The sequence below is a fragment of the Patagioenas fasciata genome, chromosome 8, assembly GCF_037038585.1.
Source record: "Patagioenas fasciata isolate bPatFas1 chromosome 8, bPatFas1.hap1, whole genome shotgun sequence".
Classification (NCBI taxonomy): Eukaryota; Metazoa; Chordata; class Aves; order Columbiformes; family Columbidae; genus Patagioenas; species Patagioenas fasciata.
This window is the reverse complement of record NC_092527.1, coordinates 6,135,833-6,160,529: the sequence shown is the minus strand read 5'-3', so window position 1 is coordinate 6,160,529 and position 24,697 is coordinate 6,135,833. Positions and strand designations below refer to the sequence as shown.

The window sequence follows — 24,697 nt, the reverse complement described above, 5'->3', positions numbered from 1 at the left end:
TCCCTCCCTCCTCGCTCAGGCTGTGAGTCATGTTAGGAATCTGCTCATCTTTGGCTCCTGACACACATTCCACACGGTTGCATCCTTATCCCCTGCTCTTCACCTCTTACAGCAACGACCTGATGGTCTCATTTGCAACCCAAGGTCAGCTATCGTGTGGCAGTCCACCCTCTTGTCTCAACTGACTTGTCTCAACCCTCTTATGTTCACTTGACAAGTTGCTGGCAAGGTCCTTTCTTCTCCTATTTTTAATGAGATTTGCTTCCCTTGTCTGCTGTCTCTTTTCACCCCTTCCTGGCCCTTTGCTCATCCACCAAACATGGACAAAAATGTCTTGACTTTCGAGACATCCAACCTGATGTTGAGGTTGTCCCATCCCAGTGTCACCGCTCCCCTGACCATTTTGAGCCCAGACATGAAAATTTCCAGCAAATAACCATTTCCTATGCCTCCCCTTGCTGGGAGCTACCCAGAAACTCCAACACGATCATTTCACCATTGCAAACTTGTTCCTCAAATACCAGAGAGCTTGCCCAAGCCAAAAGGATGCATGCCCGATGGGAGATAGCATACACCAAGGGAGACAGAGCAGTCTAGACCTGAAGTGTACCACCCGACCGTGTATATTTGGTAAAAAAACAACTCTGCTGGATTTTATTTTTCTCACTGAGGTACATGTTGCTCCTAAATAAACATGATTATACCCTACGTGGAGCTGCAGCTCGGTCCAAACACTAAAAATAGCAGGCAGAAAGTAGAGACTTCAATTAGATGCATACTGCTCAACAATTTAACTTCTAATTGGCTTGTGGTTATTCCCCAACTAGGAACCAGCCCTGTTGTGTTTAAAGGATTCACAGTCTAGCAAAACAGGGACCTGAAACAAATTTTTTTTAAAGTGAAATGACCAAAAAAATGAGACCTATGTGTTGCATGTTGAGGAACTCACATCTTCATGTGTCACCTTTAGCTCAGAGCTATTCTGCGGCCAGTCTCACCATCATGGGTTTGACAGCCAGATTCAGCTCCGTGTCCTCTCACCTTCATTTCTGTGGCCCCACAAAGTTTCTCTAACCCAATGTGGGTTAGATTTGGTTCCTGATTCAGCTTGTGGTGCAGTACTGCAGGACTGGTGATCAGAGACACGCTAAGAACATCTCAATTTCTGCCCTCCACGAATGCAGCCCAAAATCTGTTTTCCTTTCAGCTAGCAGCACCCTAAATCCCTTAACTTTTATTTTTATTTATTCTTGTTGACTCAGCCTGCAAGCAGTAGAGCTCAGTGTGTGATTTGTCCTGGCATCAAGAAGTGACGCTTGTGTCCAACTCGTGCCGTGTTTCAGCTGGTTGCACACCCATGTAGCACAAAGTGGCCTTCAGCATCTTGAGAATCATTTGTCAGATGCTGGCACAACCTTTTATTCCTCAGAGCACATCAAGCCAAGCGCAGAATGGGAGAACAATGGCAACAGGGCTCAATTTTTGGCTGAATGGCAAAACCACGCCGCTGCCCACACCTCATTTTAGCTGAGCCTTGAGTTTAATTCTGCCCTGCCACATGGTGGCTCCAGAAGACAAAGCTTTTCCAAGGCTCTGGTGGGATAGAGAGGTAGATTTTGATGGTCATATCAGCAAAAATGTGTAGAGCTGCCCACATGCCCAGCAAGAAGATGAGACCCTTTGCACCTGCCTACAACCGGAGCATCACACATTCTTTTTCCCCATCATTCAGGAACAGTCTTTTCTTGCCCTTCTTTCCAAGCCACCTTTTCCCCCAACTCAACACTCATGGAAAATTTGTCTGCTACACTCCCATGATCACCAAGTCTCACTCTTGTATCTGTGACTATGACTTAACTGGAGGGAAAAAACCCTATAGTTTCTAAGTAAAAGTAGTACATGCATTACAATATACTCTACACATGGCTGGAAGGTAAATTTTGGCGTCTTTCCCCAGTGCTGGACCCTAGGGGATGCCTAAGAAAGCATTAACACCATTGTACTGGGGGAGAGAGCACACAAATAGCACCCTGTTTGGTCTAGCTAGGCTGAAATTAAACTCAGTCCATCTGCCCAAAACCATGGTCCAGCAGCCAGCCCTTCCTCCCGCGAGCAGGTTTCACTCCAGCATCTCAGAAAACACCATGGCCTGAATGGTTTCAATTTTGGATTATTCAGTGGAGGTCAGTCCTATAATTATCTGACTCCTCACCAGCCATGGCCACTGACCCAAGGCTCTCGCACGGGGCGGGATGACAACGACAATTACGGGGTTTTTGGCCATATTCTTACACTGAAAGTGAAACTATGCCCTGTGTCACAGTGGTTGATAAAAAGCGAAGGTGAGTGTGTCTAGCTGCTCTTGAACTGCTCATTAATTAAGCAGTAATGAAGCTGTTGGAAGAAGAAGAGTACAGCTTTGGGAGAATAATCATGTATAATACAGTGGATGCCATGGGGCAACTCCACATGAAGCGCAGTAAGTGATTCAAGCCAGCATTTGATCCCCATAAAAAAACGACTTTGTAACATAGGACTTAGCTTTTTCACTCGTAGACTTGATATCTCTTAATTTACTGCATCAGGTGTTTCATCATAATTTAAAAGAAAACATACCCCAAAATTATAAGTTTGGGGTGGGTTTTTTTGGTGAAATAGGGTTTATTATGCTCTACGAGCAGTGCACTGAATTAAAGTATGGGACTGAAATAATGATTAAATTAAGTACAACTTGATGATTAGCCAAGGGATGCTTTTAGTCGTATAGGGTGAGAACAGAGTATCCTGTGACACTCCTGCTGTGCAGCCAACACCCGGGGAGGCTCCCATATGAAATTGCTTTCTTGCCAATTGTTGCATGTCCAGGCTTGTCAGTTTTCCTTTAAATCCTGTAATTTCAAAAAAACCCCAAGAAAACTTAGTAAGAGCAAAGCTGCGTGAGGTGCCTGACTGGGCACAGCATCTGCATGAGTTGCTTATAAAGACAGATACTGCATCGCCACGTGCTCAACTCACAAAGCTCCATGAATTGTGGTCGTTCTGGCAGCCCTAGGTCCAGATTGCTCCACCCCTACAGCCTCTTCATTGCACAAATCCATTCCTGTGTCACCGTGTTCGCTGGCAAATGTCTCTAGGCAAACTGGGGGAAAAAAAGGGGCAAATTATTTCATTGTACACAACCGGACTGAGATGTCCAGAATTGTAGATGAACACACTGTTTTGGGTTTTTTTAGGGCCAAAATCTTGGAAAGTAAAGCTTTGGCTGCTTCTCCTATGGATTGTGTGCCAGAGTGCCCCCCGGTCTGGTATCCAGAGGTAGGAACTGGAGAGCCTATGTCCTACTCCTGGCTACCACCACAAGCCCATCAAACTCTTGGGGTTTCAAGCAGCAGCTGGGCTGGTGGCCCCAGTTCACAGTTCATCATCTCACTCTCTTACAGACTTCCCAGACTAAGAAGAAGAGATGTCTGCTGCTAAATCCTCCAGCATTAGTTTCTCTGATGAATGTAAAAGTAGCTAAATAACAGGAACAGGAAATAACTACCCAAGGTTTGCCAGCCGCCAGCCAAACTCCAACCCGCTCGAATAATTTTCGAGCCCAATTTGCTAAAAACTGCGATCTGGAGTTAAACATAGCAAGATGCAAATAACACAGGGCAAGAGCTGGCTCGGGTTGGCTCCTTGCTTTGGTTTGCAGACCTTGGAATAACTCTCCCTGTTCATTTGGTGCTGGGAAGCACGAAGGGACTTCTGGGAGCGCCTGCGCCTGCCTGGGGATTGTGGATGCTCAGGACCTCCCAGGAATTGCTCCACGATCCGCAGTATCAGGCCCTTGATAGCAGGTTAGCAGTTCTGCAGGGTGCACACAGTATACTTAGGGACGCGGTAAAATGAGAGAGTACAGACAAACAGATCTCCCCCAGGATCCTTTCATTAAAGCCCAGATGGACAGGCACGCAAACTGAATCCCATCCACCATGGAGCATGAGGCAACTGTTTCTGAACCCTGTTACTGGGGAGCCCAGCGTAGAAAGACTTGGCCACCAGACAGCAACACCATCACCATTCAGTCCTGTCTGAATGGCTTTAGATCACGGTCAGTAGAGTGGAGCAACCCAAAAACTCACGCTGTGTTGACTCCTTGCCCTTTGCGAGGTGAGACTGGAGGCGCAAGAAGGAGACCTGGGCTTCCCATGATTAAATGCTTGGGATTTTGACCATGAAATGCTCAGGATTTAGGATCATCACCTTTGTTTTCTTCCCAAATACAAAGAGTCCATGTTCCCTTTCACCTGCATCACTATTTGGCGCAGTTAATTTTTCTCCAAGTGACTTTCAGCTCATTTCAGTTTGGGACTCATGGAGATGGGGAAAGAGGATGCCATGTCTGGTGTATCTGGCCACATCCATGTGTCCATGGTGTTCATGCTCTTTCCAAATTAGGGATAAGTGACAAAGGATTTTTAAGGAAGATTATATAGAAGAAGAGGGTGCTAGCAGGGCATCCCAAGTGTCCTTGGGCAGTTAACCCTATGGCTTTTATCAAAATGCCATCTCAAAATGCTGGGTTCACTGGTATTGAACAGTGAAGGTGGGATGTTGTCTCAGGTGCAGAAAAATCCAGGACCTGCTGCCTCAGATAGATACACAAGTTGAATTCCTGGGGCCAAGAAAGTGCTGAGCCCTCAGTTCAGTCCAAAGTTCCCATTATTTATAGTGAGGAACTTAAAACGTCACACTGCAAGACTCAAAAGCCTTATTCTCTACAAGACATCCAGTTTTGCTGGACCACGGTCATGTCTCCTGAAGGTGACACCAATCACCACCAACAACCAGCCTGGTTTCCTCCATGTAAGACAAACCTAACTGGTCAGGTCAGGCTGTCACAACTGTGTGATGCTTCTAGAATTGAAAGGGTTTGGACCAAATAATTGTCTTTCACATGTAAGAGGGCCAGTCAGCAACTCGCTGGTTGGGAATTTATTTACATGTATATATATATATATTTTTTTTTCTTTGGTTGTTCTCAGCCATAAATATCCTCTGTACATGGCTCATGACATACCAAAGTGATCAGCATGCTTCAGTGAATTTGGTTAGCATTTTTAAAGTCATGCTCCAGATTCTTGCTTCAGTTTGGGTCCAGGTAGTGATGACAAGCTAAGGTCTTCTCTTGAGCTGCACATCCAAATGCTGCATGAGCTGTTGAACTCATTTATAAAGTTGTCACCAATTTATAAAACGGTGCTGAAAGTAAACCAGCAGAAATCATTTGGAGATGGTGGAGCACGGCGGAGCGGGTGGTGTGGCTGGATGAAGGGTGCTGGGTGCTGCTGGAGGGCTCAGAAAGTGACGGGCAACTTCCAGGAAGGCAAAAAAAAAGAGCCAATCCAGGGCTATTAATGAGCTGGATTTGCATTGCAGCTGCTGCCATTCGTTTGTTCCCAGCGCACTGTATGATCCTGGAAATATGCTGTATAGAGCACATAAGATGAAAAAAACAACAACGTGCAATCTGATCGCTACAATGTAGGCATAAACCCGTCACCAGCAAAAATAAGAGTTATATTACAGTAAATGAAACTGCAGTTTGGCAGTGCAGGAGCAACCCCTGCGAGTGTCGGATGAAGTAGATCCGAATGGTGCCGGGTGCTGTGTATATAAATAAAGTGATGCTGTTAATAGTAAACAGCTCTGCCGCGCTTTTAAAAGACATATTCCTTTGACACATGCAGAAAGTTAAACTTAAACTCTGTGAAATTTCAGTTTGCTGCCTCATCTGTTTATCATTTACTCTTTGGATGCTTGCGCTAAGAATTGAGTCTTTCAGAATGATGTTTGTGGTAGGTGGTCCCTTCAAAGCCAGTTTCTTTCACTGAAACATTTCGATTTGCTGTGCGAGACTCAGTGCAAAATTTCCTTTAACTGCATCCAACACGGTGATGAATTGGTGCAAGAGAAACTACTTGTTGCTGTATTTTCCCTTTCGATACAGCCAAATACTTTGAAGTGTAATTTTTCGTTGAATTTTGGGGCCAGGAAACTTGTTTGGGGTTCACCCTCCCCTTCATTCCAAGTGAAAATGTTTATACACATGATGGTATATATGAACATGTAATCTAAATACCAATATGTAACATTGATTTTATATGCATACATATGCCCTAATGTAATGACAGTTGCCCTTTGTGGTTGACCCAGCCATAAAAGAAATATACTTTCTGCTTTAGAAATCTGTTTTTTCAAAAGAGATTTACAATTATTACGGCAAGGACATGGGATATCAACACCAACATGGAAATGCTTTCCCCCCGGGTGTTCACCTAAGGAAGGCAGCATCCCGTTTCCTTTAATAAACCGTGGGAGCTCTTTCCACCAGGAGAGCATAAAAGAAAAAAAAAGGCTCCAAAAAACCAAGAATTTAATCTTTCTTTATAAAGATTAATATCATAAATCAGCACAGCCATCGGGACACGTGACAGGTCTCCTGTTTGACATGGAGCAGATGCCGCACGTGAAGTGTAGCTGAGCTGGATGTACACTTGCTGTGGAAGCGATGCGCACAAGCATAAAAAATCTAATAGTAAAATACAAAGAAATAAGGAAAGTGAGTTTGTTTGGACTAATGTTCCACTGCTCTCTTAGATAATAAATGCTCCCTCACAAGTAAAATACCCCCCCGGACATATGCTGTGTTTGTTTAACTTTTTTAAATGCTAAATATCACGGAAGCTTCGGGCAGTAAATGCTCAAACCGAGGCTAAAATAATCCCAGGATATTTGCCAGTGACCTCAGTCCAGCGCCCATTTGGTGTGGGCTGTTGCGTGCACTCAGGTGCAGGGGTGGCATCAACACCTGCATGGAGCTGCAAAACCCAGCGGGGAAAAGCAGGCAGAGGAGGGCAAGGACTGAACTGATGGGAAAGTGCAACGGGGACAAACCTGGCTTACAAAAACCAAAACAACCTATGAGATTTGGGTTGTTCTTGAGACACACAGCTCCCAGAGCAATAACACATCCCTCAAGAGCAGCACCAGCTCCGTAAATAAGTAATGGATATTATAGGTGAATATGAATTTTAATATTGATTTTAAAATATTTTATATTGTTTCAAAAATATTTGATATGGTTTTTAAAATATTTTATCTTGTTTTAAAAGTATTTTTATATTGATTTCTATTTTCATACTGATTTCTATTTTCATAATGATTTCTATTTTTAGACTGATTTTATGTTGACCTTCTAGATTATGTCTATACTGATTTCTAAATTATTTTCAATACCAATTTTAGAACTTATTTTTTACCTTGACGTTTTTTTCTCCCTCTTTGCCTATACGACCCAATAGAGCAGCCCGTTTCCATCGGGTGGGCTCCTTGCTCCCGCTGCAGCATCATCCTCATCTGGGCGGCAGCTCCTGGCAGCAGCCCCACGCCGCCCAACTCGCCGGCCTTGAAAGGCGCTGGCGGGGAGAGCTCGAGAGCTCCGACTTCCTCCGCAAGCCTTTGTGCGCTCCGGCAATCCCATAAATCAGGCGGCTCACGCTGCGCGACCTTCTGACATGACCAGCAGACAGGAAGATGGGGAGTGCGAACGACAGTGCCGCTCAGCAGGTGACCGCCGACGATCCAGCTAGAATTTAGAAAAAAACCAAACAAAACAACAAACCCACAACAAAATGACATGGCAAGAAGTTGCACGTGGAAAATGAGATGCTGAGCTTCCCAGTGTCCTTGCCAGAAAGGTAAGAAAGTACGGGGGATTATTACATTTTTATTATGAAGGTTCTACTTTGACGTAAGACCCAATGCACCGCTGCCAGCAGCGGGAGACCAGATGTAATTTATGTTGGTTTTCTTGCCCTCCGGCAATGGGGAATTCATTGAGAGCGACACCCAACGATTTGCGAAGCCCAGAGTGACATTGGGCTTGTGTTGCTACCCCAAATATTCAGAATTTTACCTCTTTTCCTTTTAAAACTGTATTGATTTTGACCCCTGGTGCAGTCCCCTCCATCTCTTCTCCCAGGCACTTGGGCTCATGTGCTTTTTCTCAGCAGTTTTTGGCTGGAAGGAAGGCAGAAGAAGAATAAATTAATAAATTCTCCCTTAAAGAACCATTATCTGTGGAGAAACTCCACTACATCCAGCAGCGTCCCGGTGGGATTGCCTTCAGCTGAACCACATGCCGAAATTACAGTGTTCAAATTGTTCAGAAAAGCAATAGAAAAACAAACCTCAGTTTCTCTCGGTGGCTCCGTTTACACTTTGGCTCTACTTCCACTGGGCAACCATGGGTAAAAAAGAAAACCTGTTTTTTCGAAATAGGAAAAGGTCCTGTATTTAAAACCAGTATAGCACTGCCCATGGGCAGAGAGTCACTGCTGGTAGCTCAGGTGCCCAGGTGAGTACATACGTGTACATTCAGCTCCTATTTCCCGCAAAACCCCAGTGGGAGGATGAATTTTATCTACTGGAAATGGCTTTTCAAGGCCAGGCATCTATGTTTGAGTTTTCCCAGTAAATCTGAGTCTAGGCAGCAGCGATTCAGCCTATACCATGTGCAGCATCCTCACCCCATACCATGGGCAGCATCTTTACCCCAAGTGGAGCAGGACCTGAGCTGGACAGGACGTTCCTTGTCGTGGGTATGGGGAACAGGCACCATTTGGGGATGGACGTCTCCCACAGCCAGCTCCCGGCGGTGCTTGGGGACGACAGCAGCTTGTCCCCCCACCGGTGTCCGTTGTTACCTTTCCCACTCGGCCGTTAATGGGATAACGCTGGCCAAGCTCTTTGAAGATGAAGAAGAAAGACTCTGCAAACACGGGCAGACAAACAGAGTGCTTCATCTTCCAAGCGGCGCTGGGAGAAGAGTGTTTCCAATTATTTTTCCCAGTATCTCCACGTACTGGAGAAGACACAGGTCACAGCTGAGCTCTCCTTCTCCCCCCAGCCCAAAACATACGGTTTGATTTGTCCCCGCGGGATGCTGCCACGGAGCACACACTGATGCATTGCCTGAGCTGCTGGTTAATTCAACAGCCATTAACCTAAGTAAAACTATAACCCGCTGAGTAAACATTTCCCTACTGTTTCTAGAGATTACCGTGCTGGGAAGTCATTAATAACCTGGAAGTACAGTCAATTTATCTTTGTTTATTAGCTGCTTTTGTCAGACATGAGGATCGTCCTCCCGCTATTGAAGTATCACACTATGACATTAGCTCCGGCTACAGCCCCTGTAAAGTCAACAATCTGATCTGGTCATTAATCTCACACTTCAAAAGGGGAGGCAGGAGATTGAGGAGGAAGATCTCACATCTGCTCGTCCACTTGCTGATTGCCTGACTTCAGCATCCTCCTGGCCTGCTAGACCCTGCCAGGATCCTCAAATTTTCACTTGCAGCCAAAGACGCAGCAGATATGACACAGGACCTGTACCCCAAGGAACAGGAGCTGGACGTGTTCCACACGTAGCACCTCATTTAGGTGACCGAACCCCATCCTTTGTCTCTGTATAGGTACTTCCATGGATACACCCAGCTCATTTTTGAGTTTAAGCCAACGCACCTTACTCCAAATTCCAGTTCGGTGCAACGGGCCTTGGTGGGCCCAGAGCCCACCACTGTGTCTGTGGCTTCAGAGGAAGCCATGGCTCACCACAGACATCCCAGGAGCTGGGAAGGTCCATCGCCACCACGGTTAGATTATAAGCATCGCCCCTTCCAACTTAGTATAGAGCCATTTCTTCATCCATCACCCGAGCTTTGGAATAAAACAGAGTTAGAAAACCCACTGGACTTGCTGTAGGAACAGTTTGGCTTGTTGGATATGGGTCAATGTAATGCTTTAATCCCCTTATTATTCTGGAAGGAATGACTTACAACACTGTTAAAATAATATACTCTTTACTAATAGTATCTTTTTTCATACGTTTTTACTACTGCTAATGCTGCCACACGTCCTGGACATGAGTTACTGTAATGAGCGGAGCGGGAGAAGCCAGCGTGTGAAGTATCCTCTGTGGTTAAAGCAGTGGCACGTTCAACCCATCACAGCCAAACCAAACCCAGCCTCTTTTTCTTTTTCTGGGCAGTGTTTGCTCAATGTGCTACAAGCATTTGATTTCTAAACCATTTCTTGCCCACCCAGGGAAGTGTCTCATAGCACAAATAATGGATGATAAAGCTTTACTCTCCGGATGCAGGAACCACCCTTTTTTTGCTCTGGGAAAGTCACTTGCAGCTCTTTCATAGGTAGAAGGAGTTATTTAATAGCATAAAAGTGAAATTTCATTAAAAAGTATCACTTCATTAAACTTCATTAAAACTTTCGGAAACTTCATTAAAATCTTGGTTTCACCAGGATATTATTTTTTCTTATTTACCTTTGTGAGTAAAAAGGAAGATGCCAACAGTCTTCTTTGAAAGTGTGAGAAGTATGTTCTACAGGAACACTTATTTTATACATTATTTTTTCATTTTCAAGAGAGGATTTTTGTTATTTTATGCTACCCAAGCCTCTGGGAGCTGTGACATGGGGCTGGGTGGGGAGGTCTCCCCTCCTCCCTCTCCTCTGGCTTGCCCAGATGGCTGGATGCTCTCCTGATGTTGGAGATTAGGTCCAAACCCCTCCAGGCAAGGAGGAACATCAATGTGCATCTCCCACATCCTAAACGGATGCTTCAATCACTGAGATGTTGCATCAGGAGAGGGAGGAGGGTCCCTTTGGGAAGAAAGGGACTTTTCTTGTTTCTTGAAAAAAAGCTATTAGGACAAAACCCCAGCAGCAGTTTCAAGACCTGTAGAGTGATGAACCCTGCCTGAAAAGAGATAAGGAATTCTCTGAGCCTTAACTCCACTTGTCTTTTCATCATTTTCTGCTAGCTGGCAGATGTGAAACTTCATCTACTCCTCTCCAGGTGCCCCTAATTTAGATCTGGCCACCTCCTGAGCTGGCTGGTTGAAGCTGATCCAGCTCCTCTAACACCTCCATCATGATATTTTTTCTTTCTGTTATTTTAAAAACCCTGATCCTTTTTAAATGACGCACACCTCAATATAAAACATGTTACATGCTGTGGATGACTTAAAGCCATCACTGAAAGCTGTAATATGTCTCATGCAAGTACTCTTACCGAGCATTTCATCCATGCATGATGTACATGAGACAGTACTTATCCACAGCTATTGCTCACGGTGCTCCACAGCATGTCAAAGGAGGCATTAAAATACTCTTCTGCTGCAAAATATCTGATGTTCTTTGGTAAGATGTTCTGTGTGTGAGTGCTGCATTTTTCAGACCTGGCCATGGAGGGCACGATTTTCACAACACGTGTTCTGGGCAGGACATTTTCAGAAAAGACCAAGCAATATCATGTTAAGTAATATAGTTTAGTCTCAAGTATCCTTTAAAAATGATGATTGCACACAAGGCAATATATTTGTAATCATAAGCCTTGGGAGGATTTTACTGCTTTTATGATAAACTGATGTGGGCAATGAAAAAAAATTAAATTGCTGTAAGTAATATTCATCCAGTAAGAGACAATATTTCCTTTCCTAGCCCTCTCCCAGATTATTTCTTTGGGGAAATGACCATGGACAGACAGACAGACCTTCACGGGAGTGTAGTTTAACCATTTGCTCTGTAACCTGGTCCAGTGGAGAGGCCTCGGTGCCTAAACCCTGCCAGTGGGTAACGGCCCAAAGAAAGAAAGGAAAGCGAAATCTTTGATCTCCGTGAGGTGCTAATTTGTAAGATTTGGGAGTTGTTAGGGCCTTAGGAAGCAAGGGCCAGCACATACACCAGGAGGCTTATCAGGCAGGGAATTAATGACGCATTACTATCTCCACACTCAGGCATTTACCCCGTTTGAAGACAAGCCGACGTGTCAACGAAGGCATTAGAGCAGACACCTTGAGCCTATCAGGTTTATCTGGCCGCTGCTGACAGGAACAGTAGGTGACACCGAGCCAGGGAGGAAACTTCAAAGTTTTGCGGGCTGAAGTCTTGCACCGAAGACAAACAGCCTTTGGTGGTGGGGCCGGGACAAACAGCCGGGCCGGGTGGGCAGCTGGGAGATGAAAGGCTTGTCCCCTCGGCACGTTGGCGGCTGCGCCGCCTGAGCTGGCAGCTTTGTTGGGGGGGTCCTGTTTTAATGGAAACTTTCATCTCGGCTCTCCTGAAAGCAACGGTGTTTTAAAAGGAGGATGGAGAGGATTTGAAGTGGACGAAGGCCAGAGAAGTCACCTGCTGTTTGGGCAAACACAACACCCAAGTGGAGGGATGGGCCCTTGGTGTTGATAAAACACAGCAGATATTTCCAAAGGATTGGATGCTCTATGCTGTGAGGGAACAAGAGTAGGAAAAGAAAAATGTTAGAAGTAGAAGCAATTTGCCCAACTCTTCTTTGTTTTCTGAAATCTAAGTTGCTCCGATACATGCGATTGCCTCTCCTGCAATCCTCACCCCTCCAGCCCCTGCTTACAACCAACACCACTAAATCTTGCAATAAGCAAAAAACACCATTGAATGTAAAAGCTTTATGATAGCTTTCAAAATCTGCATTTTTAAGTAAATGAGATGTTTGTTTAAAAAGTAGTGAGGTGGTATTTTCATGGTGAGGTAGAATGCTGCTCCTTGAGGCTAGGATTGATGTTTGAGCCTGTGAGTTTAACACTTTATGTGTCCCTGATGTGATTTTAACTAAGGTATTTAACTAGGTATTTAAACGACAAAAAATATATAGAAGTCCTTTAAAAATAAGTGTACACTGTATTTCACCTTTATCTGTATTGTACGCTATTGAGGACAAATACGTAAGGACCGAGTCGCACTTGGTAGCATGTTATAGATCTCTGAACAGTATCAGTCTGAATAAATCCCTTGACAACATCCCCAGACATGGGCCTATTTTTTAGGAAGTTGCCATTAAAAACCTGACATCTAAGTGTATTTGCTCATGAAAATACAGAGCTGTGCCGTTAACCAGCGGGGTTGCAACCCCGAAGACTCCTGCAGCTAAAACCCAAGCTTTTTCTCTTCACTAGCAGCCATTTTATTAATGGCCCACACCATTCGATTGCAACACGTTGGGAGTGGGAGAAGCAACATGATGAATGTCACACTTTCCAAAGGTGTCAGATAAGGTGCTGCGAAGGCTGCAGAGCTGGTGGTGGGTGCTGGTGGCTCCTGAAGCCACCTCAACACCAATTTGGGTTGGAAGGAGCACCTCTGCCCTCTTCTGGGACAGCCACAGCCTCACTCGACCTCCACAAGGACTGAAAATCCCTCGGATATACAATGTCACTCGTGATGGATGATAGCAGCCTTTAAGATGCCTCCATTAGAGCTTACCATCCGGCACCAAATCCATGCGTTTAAATCTCAGCTGGGCTCTGGGACTCGGAGTCTTCATCAGTGGACTCGGGGGGAATGCAGAGAAGGGCCACGCTGCAATTTGGAGGTCCCTCTGAAGCAAGCGCATCCCTCCCTTTGGCAGACACGGAACTCATCCACGCTTCAGCACGCGGCTCGATCTCACTCGCTTGTGGTCCGGGCTTGCTTCAGTTTTTCTTTTTTTTTGGCTGCCTTTAATTTGTGGTCATTCAGTAACCGCTAGTTGCAGGCCTGCTGGGCTCAGCCCCTTTTACAGAAGCTGTTCTCTGCAACCACAACCATTTTAGAAAAATCAGGATGTGATGGAATATTTACTCTTTGATTGTTTAACAACATCTGAGAATTTGAGCAATTCCCGTAAGACCCCAAGGAATGTGGAGCCAGAGGAGGAAAAGCTGTGCCAGAACCAACTCCTTTTTATTTCTTTGGATTGTGGAAACCAGAGCCAAAAAAGAGCCGGGATAATGAAGTGTACGGTGGTTTTAATTAGCTGCGAGCCGACACATTTCTGGAATGTGGGGACTGATTGTATTTGTTTAATGATGAATAAATATGGAACAGCGTGGGTGGGTGCATAAGATAATACATAACACTATCATGCACAGGGAATATAAGGAATGTCACTGCAATATCCCAGCGGATGGAGTAACACTGCTATGCTCTTCCCAAGGGAAATCTCATTGCAGAGGATTTGGGGTAAGTTCTTCAGGTTTGTTTCAACCAGGGAAGGAGGATTTTGGAAGACAGCGTTGCCCATCACTGTGCACTTGCAGAAGAGGCGTGCACACGGCTGGATGTCACGTCTGGGGCATTAAGCAAGTGGTTTGCCAGGTGAGATGCTGCAAAAAGCTCCGGGGATTCCATGCGGTGGTGACACTCTCTGTGTTGTCCCTTTTCCCATCGTTCCCGTGTGCAGCTGGAAGCGCATCTACTCCAGAAGCGTCGGCATGGGACAACCAGCCCACCTGATCAAAAGCCATCAGGCAAAAAAATTGGTCCAGGAACACCCACCCTCCATATTCCAAACACTCCTTGCAGGTCAGTACAAGGCTTTTCGTACAAAAGACCAAAAGTCATGAAAATTTGATCCAAAAATTAGCACGAGCAGGACCGAGTCACTGGACTAAGCCAACAGCCCAACTCTTGCTGTCATGACAGAGGAGGGTAAAACCCTAAGGAACCAAGCTAAGATGTAAAGGATGGGAAAAACTCCCGGTCTCTGCAGACAGCGGGAGACATCTGGGATTAATACAGCGCATATTTACATATATATATGGTGTAATAAACAATAATCAAATCTTCTTTGGACCATACTGGGGGATATCACAGGCCACACACACCAAGGGACAAGCTTTAATGTCGACCAGCCGACTCTCTCTCGTATCACACGCAGGTTGGGAACAGGTGATGTTCTGTGCCCTCAGAGCCATTGCATAAGACCACCATGAAGATTTCATAATTGCTCTGTTTAATGATGTTTTACAGCTGTGACTGTGCTGTATTGTTGGTAGCTTATGTTGGTAACGGTAGCTGCTTTTTGCACGGTAGCCCTCCATTTAACAAGCAACTCAGTCAAGAGGCGAATATACCTGAGACTGAGTCCTGCACCCAGGGATTTCAGCAGGAGCAGTGATGGGCATGTTGCAGGTCATGCTGTCCTATCTGCCCCATTGCTCTTGCCTCAATAGACCTGCCGGAATCAGCTGGAAACCCATCAGACGCAGCAGTAGGGAGGTGTGATTTTGCATGCCTTGCTCGTGAGCCACCTCTGAAATACTCCTGATACAATAATGACAACTCTAAAGCTGCGCAGCCATGAGAGCGAGCAATGAAAACCCACCGGAAAACCTGTTAACGTTGAAACCGAAATGCAAAAGCACTTTGGACTGTAATAAAAAGTCTTTCAGACACAAAGACACGTCAGATGTAAGGCAGGTTTCTAAAGCTTGGCTACTGATGCGATATAGTTTGTATAATGTAGATTAGACCTAAAATCTTGACCTGCCTCTTCACACCCCAGCCTGTTTTATCCCAAAACGTGTGGCAAAGCCCAGCAGCACATATCACTGCTCGTGTGAACAGGAAAGGTACAGGCTCCCTGCTAGCGCTCGCTGCTGTCATTGGCACAGACGATCGTAGGCTGGAACACAAGACAGGCCCTGTGCACTGCAAATGCCACCGTGCCTGAGCTTCGCCGTGAGGTAACCCCAGAAATTTCAGTCATTGTCGCAGCTTGAGGACGTCAGAGCAGCCTGAAGGTGCAACAACTGGCTTAGTGCCTTCAGCATCAATTCCCTCTCTGGCCATATTGCTGTTAAATTATATAAAGAAACTCCCAGCTTGCAGTCCCTGCCGTGGTGAGCTGGTCCTTTATTATCCTTTTCCTTTCTGGCACAGCAGCCAAGTACAAGACAGAGTTGAGTCCAGTGTTATTGGCCTCTCTGGAAACTTGAGCATCTGGTGTTGCATCTTGTGGCATCCTTTCAAAAGAGCAGCCAGGCAGCTGCCAACCACATGTGTGAAGGGAAAGCGCTGCCTATTAGTTAAAGCAAGGCTATAATAAGAGCGTTCACTCTCTGCAGTGCCATCGTCGCTGGGGGCGGCTTCCTGGACCCTCCGAGCTCTCTGCAGTTTTGGGGCGATATAAAGCAGCTCCCACATCAATGGTGAACATCAGGTTGAGTACAGGGGGGATCAGTTTATTCCCTTTGCAAAGCAATGGTTTAGAAAGTCAGTGAAAAGTGGAGATGCTCACATTTGTGGATGGTGCTCCTGAAGTGTTCAAGCATCAGATGTTGCATTGTAAGCCCAGAGGTCTCCATTTTTGCACAGAACAGCCAGAAGGGTATGGCAGAGCTTTGGTCTTCATAAAAACCAGCTCCTTAGGGGCATCTGAGTTGCGTTGGTGTCTGGGGTAAATGGTTATTTGGAGGGTGTGGGCAATACCTGGAATGGTGAGTCCATGTAGGACAGCGGTGGGCAGGACTGCCCTGATCCTTTCCTTAGGCCCAGCACTAAATGTTGGTAGATGCCCTCAAAACGTCAGGACTGAGTGGTCATGTGACCTGAGCTTCCAAGGAAATTCTTTTACAATTTTTACAACTTCTAATGTTGGGCAGCAAGCTGGGAGATCTGGAAAAGTCCATTTGCTAGGTGGTCGTGATAACTTTATTTTCTCACCCCCTGCATTTTCTCGTTATGCCACAAGAATTTTGATACCAGAGAAAGGTTGAGAAACCATTCCTGGTGTTGAAACTACAACCCTGCGTAAAAATTGTCTCTTCCTATCGCTGCCATGGGGGGCAGATTTAGGGCAGGAGGGGGAGATCATCCCTGTTCCCCAAAACAGTTCAGGACATCAGAAGTCTGTGACATCCCCCACCCATCATTTCTTAGAGGGTGACTCTCCATATTGCAAACACAGAGCTGTTGTGTTCAGGAGAAGGTTAAATAACATTGGCTGTGGAAGCTAAGTTAGGTACCAAAGAGATTCCGGACCAAAACAACCTGAAGGTGCAGCAAGATTTTGGATGTACAAGGGCAGAATTCACCTGTAATAATCCCAGGTTTGATTACCTAGTTGGCAAGTCTAAATTTAGGTCTTGTCTCTGCAAAGTGCTGGTGCAGGAAGACTGATGTAAGGCAAGGATGCTTCAGGGAGAGGCTTAGATGTATCAGTCACCTGGAGGAGTTTATATCCGACTTCCAGCTCTGCAGAAGGGCAGGATGGCCCGGCTTTCTCTGGGGTGATGTAGAAACTGTTGCCTTCGGCGCTCTATCCTGCAAAGAGTTGGATTGGGGTAAAACCATGTGTTTTCGGGGGGCAGTGGTGCGATTCGCACAATACAGGGTTACGCGTGCACTTCAGGATGTGGGGTTTGCATTGCCAGTAATAGTAATTCAAAAAAAAAAAAAGGAAGAGAGAAAGACCGAAGTCTGCTCTCACTTTCACTGACTTAATTTTAACGGCACTAATTGTAGCGACGGCAGCCTGGCTTTGCACAGCAGGGCAGGCTCCTGCCTCACACAAGTTATTCCCCCAAACCCAGTATCGCACCGATGGGCAGACAGCATACGGTCCCTCCTGTCCTTTCAGCTTTCTTCGTTAGGGGGAATGAAAAAAAAAGCTACCAGTTTGCAAATGCTTAGCACCCTGACCCAGCAGAGTTTAGGATAAGTGCTAGAACTAATGTAAACAGAGAATTACACTATTACAGCTGCATGTGGTGTTATAATTACACAAGAATGCAGCTCAGCCGCTGGTGCATCATATGCGCCACACTGTCGCCAAATTTGCAGATGTTCAGTCTTACTTTTATTAAGCATGACAATGCCCAGCAGGATCTATTTTCTCTGATTATCCTCAAATGGAGAAGAATATTAAAAGGCAGGATAATTAAAAATATATGCCTAAACAAAGGATGTGCCTACAATTCTTTTTCCTAGCGCTTTGAAATAGTTCAAATTTCTCGGTTGGCTCATGTATACAGGGAACCAAAAGGATGTCTTAAATTCAGACATATGTCTTCATTCTGTTTAATGTGCCAGAACAAAAACATAGCTCGAGACCACCATGAATTGATTTTTAAGTGACGACTCCTCGTTCCACTCTGCCAGACTCCGGGGCAGATTTTGCAGCTAGGATATAATAGTTTCCTACAACAACAACAACAAAAAAGAGCCTATCTGTTGAATTTTATGGTGGGGATGTTGCATGGGGTGTGTGACCTCAGTTCAGGTATTAATTCTGTACTATCATGAGCTGGGTTTTAAAACAAGCGCTCAGAGGAGCACACGTGCAGGGATGCTGAGCAGAAAGTCCTTGTGATCAGCATTTCCTTAAGTAATCTCTGACACTCATGGCAAGCCCTGAAATAATCATCATCCTCGGAGATTTTTCAGAGGATTTGAGGAAAGCAAACAACCTGATGTGGGGGAGAGCCAGCCAGTCGGTCTGACCTGTGTGAATCTGCCCCAAGAACCAGTCACCCCAAATCAAAATCAAAACCAAATAATTCAACTTCTGCTCTACCTACATGTGTTCCCCAATGTCTTGCCATCTGAAGGAAGCCGCAGCTCCTCTTTAACTTGGATATTTGGGGCAAGGAGGGACAAAAAGCTGCCAGAATGAAGGGGGAAAAAACTCATATCCTTGAGCCCATCAAAAAACTAAAACCAGCTTGAAGATGGGTCTCGGTGCCTAAAGCAGAACTTGAGGAGCATTATTTAAATGCTTAAACCCCAGACTCTGACTTTGAAAATCCCCAGCCTCCTGACTTATCTAACGGACCTAAATGCTGCAGGCACCTCAGGTGAGATCCCAAATCCCTGCAGATACCCCGGGCATGGTCTCAGGGTCTCTATTTCATCCAGAGACTCTTTGGTGTCCGACACTTCCGGAGCCCTCGGGGTGGGAGCATGGCTGCTCCTCTCCCCCAGATAGCCCAATTCAGCAACAGCCGCTGTGCTTTCAGCTCTTGTCTGCAGAGCAGATTTGATGCTGTGATAGAGCAGTTTCCCATGGGGGGCAAAATTTAGGCTTGTGGCCCTTGGAGCCTCAAAAACTAGTTTTGCCTTTTGGAAGAGCCCAGTGGTACCGTCCTCAGAGGATAGCAGTGCTTGTCATCATATTTTGTTACTGTGAGTTAATCTGGACCAGTGCAGCACCACCCCACATTAAATGGGGTTGCCCCATCCTGCAGCAAGCCCCAGATTAATCTAAATTTGTGTTTTCTGATGTTTTCAACAGAGTTCCACAAGCACCCCAGCACTGATGCTCCACTTCATGACTTTACGCTGGCTGGCCTAAATCCTGCACACTCTTTGGGTCACAGATGTCTGGGACCAGCTTTACAAGTGCCATTCACTATTCATTGTCTCATTTTTTCCCATGTAGAAATAGCCATTTCTCAGCATTAATGATGCTTTAGGGGCAGACTGTACACTGTGCAACTAGGGGACCCAGTAAGAGCATTAGGGGGGCCTGGGGAGCTGGGAGATGACCAGGAAATCGGTGTGATCTCCAGCAGCTGGAATGGCTCTTGCCTCTCCCATGGCAGAGCTGTGTAGGACGCTGAGGGCTCCCCCCAACCAGAGGAACAAAGGAAGCGAGGAGAGCAACAGCGAGCAAAAAATAGGTTATGCCAGGAGGAAGTCTGTATTAAGCAGCCAGATTTCCTCTACATAAATCTCGCTGTGAAATGACTCATTAAAACACAAGCTCTTTCCCCTCGCTTTCAAACACATCTCTCACTCAAAGAGGTTCCCTGGGACCATAATGAGCTTCTCCAAAATGTTCTCAGGTCCTTCTGGACAGAGCTGTTGGGGTCGGGGAAAGGATCCCTGTCATCGCCCATGCCCGGCAGGCTCAACCTGCTGGTCAGATCCTGGGGAGTGAACCGGTGGGTCCACACTCTCCATTCTTAAGAAGTCCTTGACCTTCTGGGACACCACTATCAAAGGCAGGACCCATCCCCTGAAGGACCAGCTGAACACATAGCACGGTTTGAAAAGCCCTGGTCGAAGCCATAAGACATATATATGGATCTCCTGTACTTTTTTTAGACCATATCTGTTTGTACACACTCAATATATGAGATCAAGGAGAGAGAGAAAAAAAAATCATAAACCAAACCAAATACAGCCCTGCATGCTTTGTTTTCTCCCACAATCGTTAAGTGTTAAACCAACATCTGGATGCTCTATAAATGTGTTATTTAAGGAGAGTTCCCCAGAAGTGTTTATTTGCACTGTCTTCGTCCCTGTGGCAGAGCGGTTTTTTGACGTGAGGCTCATCGGCAGCTCATTGCATTGAAGTGACTCTTTTGTAGTCTCAGTGTCTGTACAATTGCCAGAGCCAGAAGATTACCACATTAAAAATATACGTCAGTCTCATTAAGGAGGGGTGTCTCGCAACATCCGGAGGGGAGCTCGCCGGTGGAAGCCTTGATTTGAAGGCAGGATTCACTCCCTCAGACGGGGAGGGAATTTGTGGGATCGCTAGCACAGTTATCCCTCTCCCTTTTCATTCAGCAACCGGTACGGGTTTGCTTGGTGAGGGATGCTTGAGGCATCTTTTGCTCCATTGCTTGCTCTGGTTGCTGCGCTGTGTCACATCCCCCTTCTCCTGCAAGGTGATGGGGGGCTGAAATGCTGCAGGTTTCTGCTTCAGGCCATTTATCACCTTGCAAAAGTGACCCCAGTGGGATTTTTGCTCCAGGGAGAGATGGAGAGGTGGGTGTCATCGTGCTTCAACACATCCATGACACCAAGGGGTGGCTGTGGGGTGAGGAGGTGTAGGGTATGGCCCCACAGGAGGGATGCAGGTAGGTTTTAGCTGCTTATGTCCAGCACAAATATCTGGAAAAACCTGTGGAACAGCTCTGGTTGGTGCCTTGTACTTGTCAGACCCCAGCATGAACATCCTTTCCCATAGTAGCTTAGAATGGTCTTGAAGGACATCCAAGCCCAAGGCTGAGCGATGGGCTCCAGCTGAGACACTACACCACTTGTAGCCAAATGGCACAAAGACGACCCAATCCTTCCATATCTCCTCCACTTCACCATCTTATAGAGGAGGAGAAGAGCAACGATGTGCGCAACAGTCCTGGGAAATGGCTTTGGAGTGCACAAAGTGCCATGAGTGTGGCTGGAGTTTAAAGATTAAGCAAAGCAATAATTCTCCTGGATGTCATATAAAACAAATCAACAAGCTAAAGAAAATAGTGTAAATGCGTTGCACTTCTCCTGGCGCAGCAGAGCAATGTTGGACTTCAAGTGACAGCAGAAGAGACTGCTGGGAAAAAAGGAAACAAGTTACGTGGAAGAAACCAAACCAAATCGCACGATTCCAGCTTGCAATCTCCATGCAACTTGAAATAGATGGTTATATTTTCAAATGCAGAGTTTTGAACTAATTGGAAACACATCAGCTTCATTAAACTGAAGCTGGGTGGCAGGGGAAAATACGACATGCTGGATGGAAACACCACTGTTAAGCATGGCTGTTCATAGGAGATGAGATGCTGCCATCCTTCGTCGGTGATATTCTGTTGAAAACCTTGCAACAGAACGAAGCAAAGCAATGAGCAGACTGCAAACCTTCATAAAAGAGTTTCACAATAAGCTCGAGTGTCCCATTTCCCTCAAGATGTTGCCAGGTTTCAGTTCACGTGTCCTCATTGTGTGCCAGGACGGAGTGAGAACCATGCCAGGTTTGTTCACTGCCATCAATCCAAGAGGAGGAAACAGCTTTTGAGGAAAATGGGTTGCTTGTACAATAGGCGTGGTTTGTCCTGTAAATAATAATAATAAAAACTAACCCCTCCTTAATCAGTCTTAGACCAAGATGTCGCACAGCATCAGGGCTCACACAAAGCATGCTTTTAATTATCTCCCATGCAGACCATCTCCATGCTCTGGAGAGAAACTAAGAAAGGAAGGAATTTTGTGTGATTGGATTTTATTTTGTTTATTTGCCTTTTCCCGCCCCCCCAACACAAGGGAAAGCCCATCATTTTGCTGTAGCACTATCATATGTTCTAAAGCAGTCCATCTACAGCCAGATGTGCTCCAGGGAAAGGATTTCTGTCCTCTTCTCTTCTCCCTGGTTTTGACTCTAGAGGGAATCTTAGAAAAATCAGCCTTTCTGAGGACCCATCAGTCTTCCCCAGTGAACCCTCTCCATAAAGCAACTTCCCTACACCCTTTCAAGGGTATTTGGTACAAACACACTCACCATGTGTTGTGTTAGCTATGCCCAAGCCGTAGAGGTTTTATGTAAAAAATTGAGGAGTATTTGACCACACATATACTCCCATCTCAGAACTCAGGATGCAAAGCTTTGCTTCCTTTTCTTCTTTTCAATTCCTAGTAGTGCCTTTAAAAAACATTTGACTGCAAGGAGGCCATACTCGGTTGGCAACAGATGTGGTTCCAGCCGTAGAACTCTTGGCACATTCAATATGATTTTAAGCGTGTTAAATCTGTGCTGTTTTGCTCTCACAGGAGCAGAATTCTGTCCTTTCCACTGAGAAAGGTGGAAGCAAGCGGAAAGCTTCCTATTTCATCAACATCTTCCTTCCACTTTGAGATTTAAGCAAAAACCAAATAAGAATTAATAGCATGCTTCTGCCTCTTCATTTTGTCATTGCTTTAAAATGCAAGGTCGTGTAAGTTTGTGCAATTCTGAAAGGAAAGCTGTCTGCAAAATTTAGCAAAAGGGTATTGTTTTTAATGGGAGAAACTACTTTCCTTCAGGATTTCTAACCATCTCTAACAATCTCATTAAAGTACAGGAAGGAGAATTTTATTCTCCTAATGCCTTACCACTAAAACATTTCTAGCATACTTAGCTATCCCAAACCCCCCTGGATATCCTGGCATTTAATGAAACTGCATCCAGCTGTAGATGGAAAATGAATCTGCTCTCTACCTCTCCTACAAAAGTTTTCTGATGTGCTCCCCATTTTCCTACTCACATTTCAACTGGATAATGTGCATATGTCAAAACTGAAATAAGCGATTTGGAAATTCCCTTGCTCTAGGTGTGTTGCCACTATTCAGTTCCTGAAAACAGCATGTTTCTTTTTCTTCTGGAAATAGCAATGCAAAAAAAAATTCAACTTGCCAAAAAACAGAGTCACATATATTGACCTCCTCCTGTGCTCGTTCCCATTGACTGGTATATCAGACTTCAATGAAGATGTGCACAGACATTCTGCCAACTTACTCCCCAGACTGGCAAGTTACGCTAATTCATGGCTTCTTGTGCTCAGAAGGAGAAAGCTGGAGAGAAAGAGGAAAAGTCCTACGTGTATCCTATTTTGCATTATTGCCATAAGGTTAAACATGGCTGGGGTTTCAAGTGCTGGGGTTTTTCCAGCTCAGCAATCAAATGGCTTAAATGGCGACAACAAGATCCAACTACAAGTAATAATTTGCAAAACACGTGATTTGTAAGAGGGGACTAAACACACAAAGCCTGGGGCAGCGCCAAGTTTTTTGCCCTTTTTACTTTCCATTACCTATCATGATTAAGCTGGCATTTATAAGTATACATTTTCTTAATGTTAACATTGGAGCAAACTTTTAAGCATCTATGGTCTACCATGCTTTGGAAAGAATTTGAAAGCAAAGAGCTTTTTTGGTAAAATTACATTTGTATGCATGGTGAGTGGTTTAAGAAACTCTTGAAAGACTGGCTCAGCCCTTGCACCTCTTTGGGCACCATTCCTTGAATTCCATGGCTTTGCTGCAGCAATTTATTTATTCTAAACTGTATCTTGGATCCATTTTAAAATGAAGACCATGGATTAGCTCGGCCAGACTCTCAGAGCCACTCTACCCGCAGGTCTCTGTTGCCAAAAGCTTGGGCCCAGTGAATGTGTATGGACTTTGTGAGGACTTCACCAAGAGCACGTTTAAACCGCGAGTCCTGGGCTAGACTTTACAGTGACAGTCGACGTGTTTTCAAACAACCCCAAAGCAGCCTCTTATTTCCTCCAAACCATCAATTTAGTAAAGTAAGACCCATAGGGGAATCAGTCTGCAATTCACAACTTTTTTCAGTCCTTATTTTACTCTCTCTTACATCGAGTGTGACTGTACCACGGTCAAAGACAGGCAGCAGTGACTTTATAGTTATAACTATGTAGTTACAACCTTAGTTTCCTATCAATCAGCTTGGTGCATGGCTTGTTGGCTTTTACAGGTGGTGATTTCCTTAAGCCTGAGCTTATAGCGCTAAGCTTAAACTCTGTTCCTACGGGGTTTCTAGGATTTTCACACCTCCAGAACCTGCAAACTCAGCCAACTCTGTCGACAGTCCAACACTCAAACAGCTTTTCTTCTCTTTTTTTGTAATTTGAAATGTAGCTAACAGAGGATGCCAAAAGTTTCCACTGATTCTCTCTCAAATATTCCATAAATACTCATCTTTCTAATACCCTCCACCAGATCTCAGGCTTATGCAGCTCCACTCAAAGATCCCCTTCACACGGTCCCAGAGCTCAAGTTAGAGGTGGGCAAATTTTGCGGTGTTTGAGGTTTTGTGAATTTGGCAAAGGCTGCATCAGGTTCACCGAGTTTGTTTGCTAATTTAGGGTAGAAAAATGTATTTCACCACCATCTCAAATCATATTGTTTTCGTCCAAGGTACACAGTTTACAAAAAAAAACCATATTTTTCTACCCTCGGGAGAGCAGGACACCTCTCGAAGTGCACAAATAGGCGCTCTATTTATTGACTTATGTATATATAGTTCCCCCCCACACTTTCCAAACTGCATGTTTTT

At 45.2% G+C, this 24,697-nt stretch overlaps 1 long non-coding RNA gene across 1 annotated transcript in view; it reads right to left on the bottom strand.

Moving 5' to 3' along the window:
- Positions 1-7,313: 7,313 nt before the first annotated feature.
- LOC139828479 (uncharacterized) overlaps positions 7,314-24,697 on the bottom strand; it is a 45,780-nt gene continuing 28,396 nt past the window's right edge. Inside the window, exons 3-4 of the long non-coding RNA XR_011740153.1 lie at positions 7,964-8,067; positions 7,314-7,633 (exon numbers count right to left, since the gene is read on the bottom strand). This is a non-coding gene — a long non-coding RNA (uncharacterized lncRNA). The remainder of the gene's footprint in view (positions 7,634-7,963; positions 8,068-24,697) is intronic.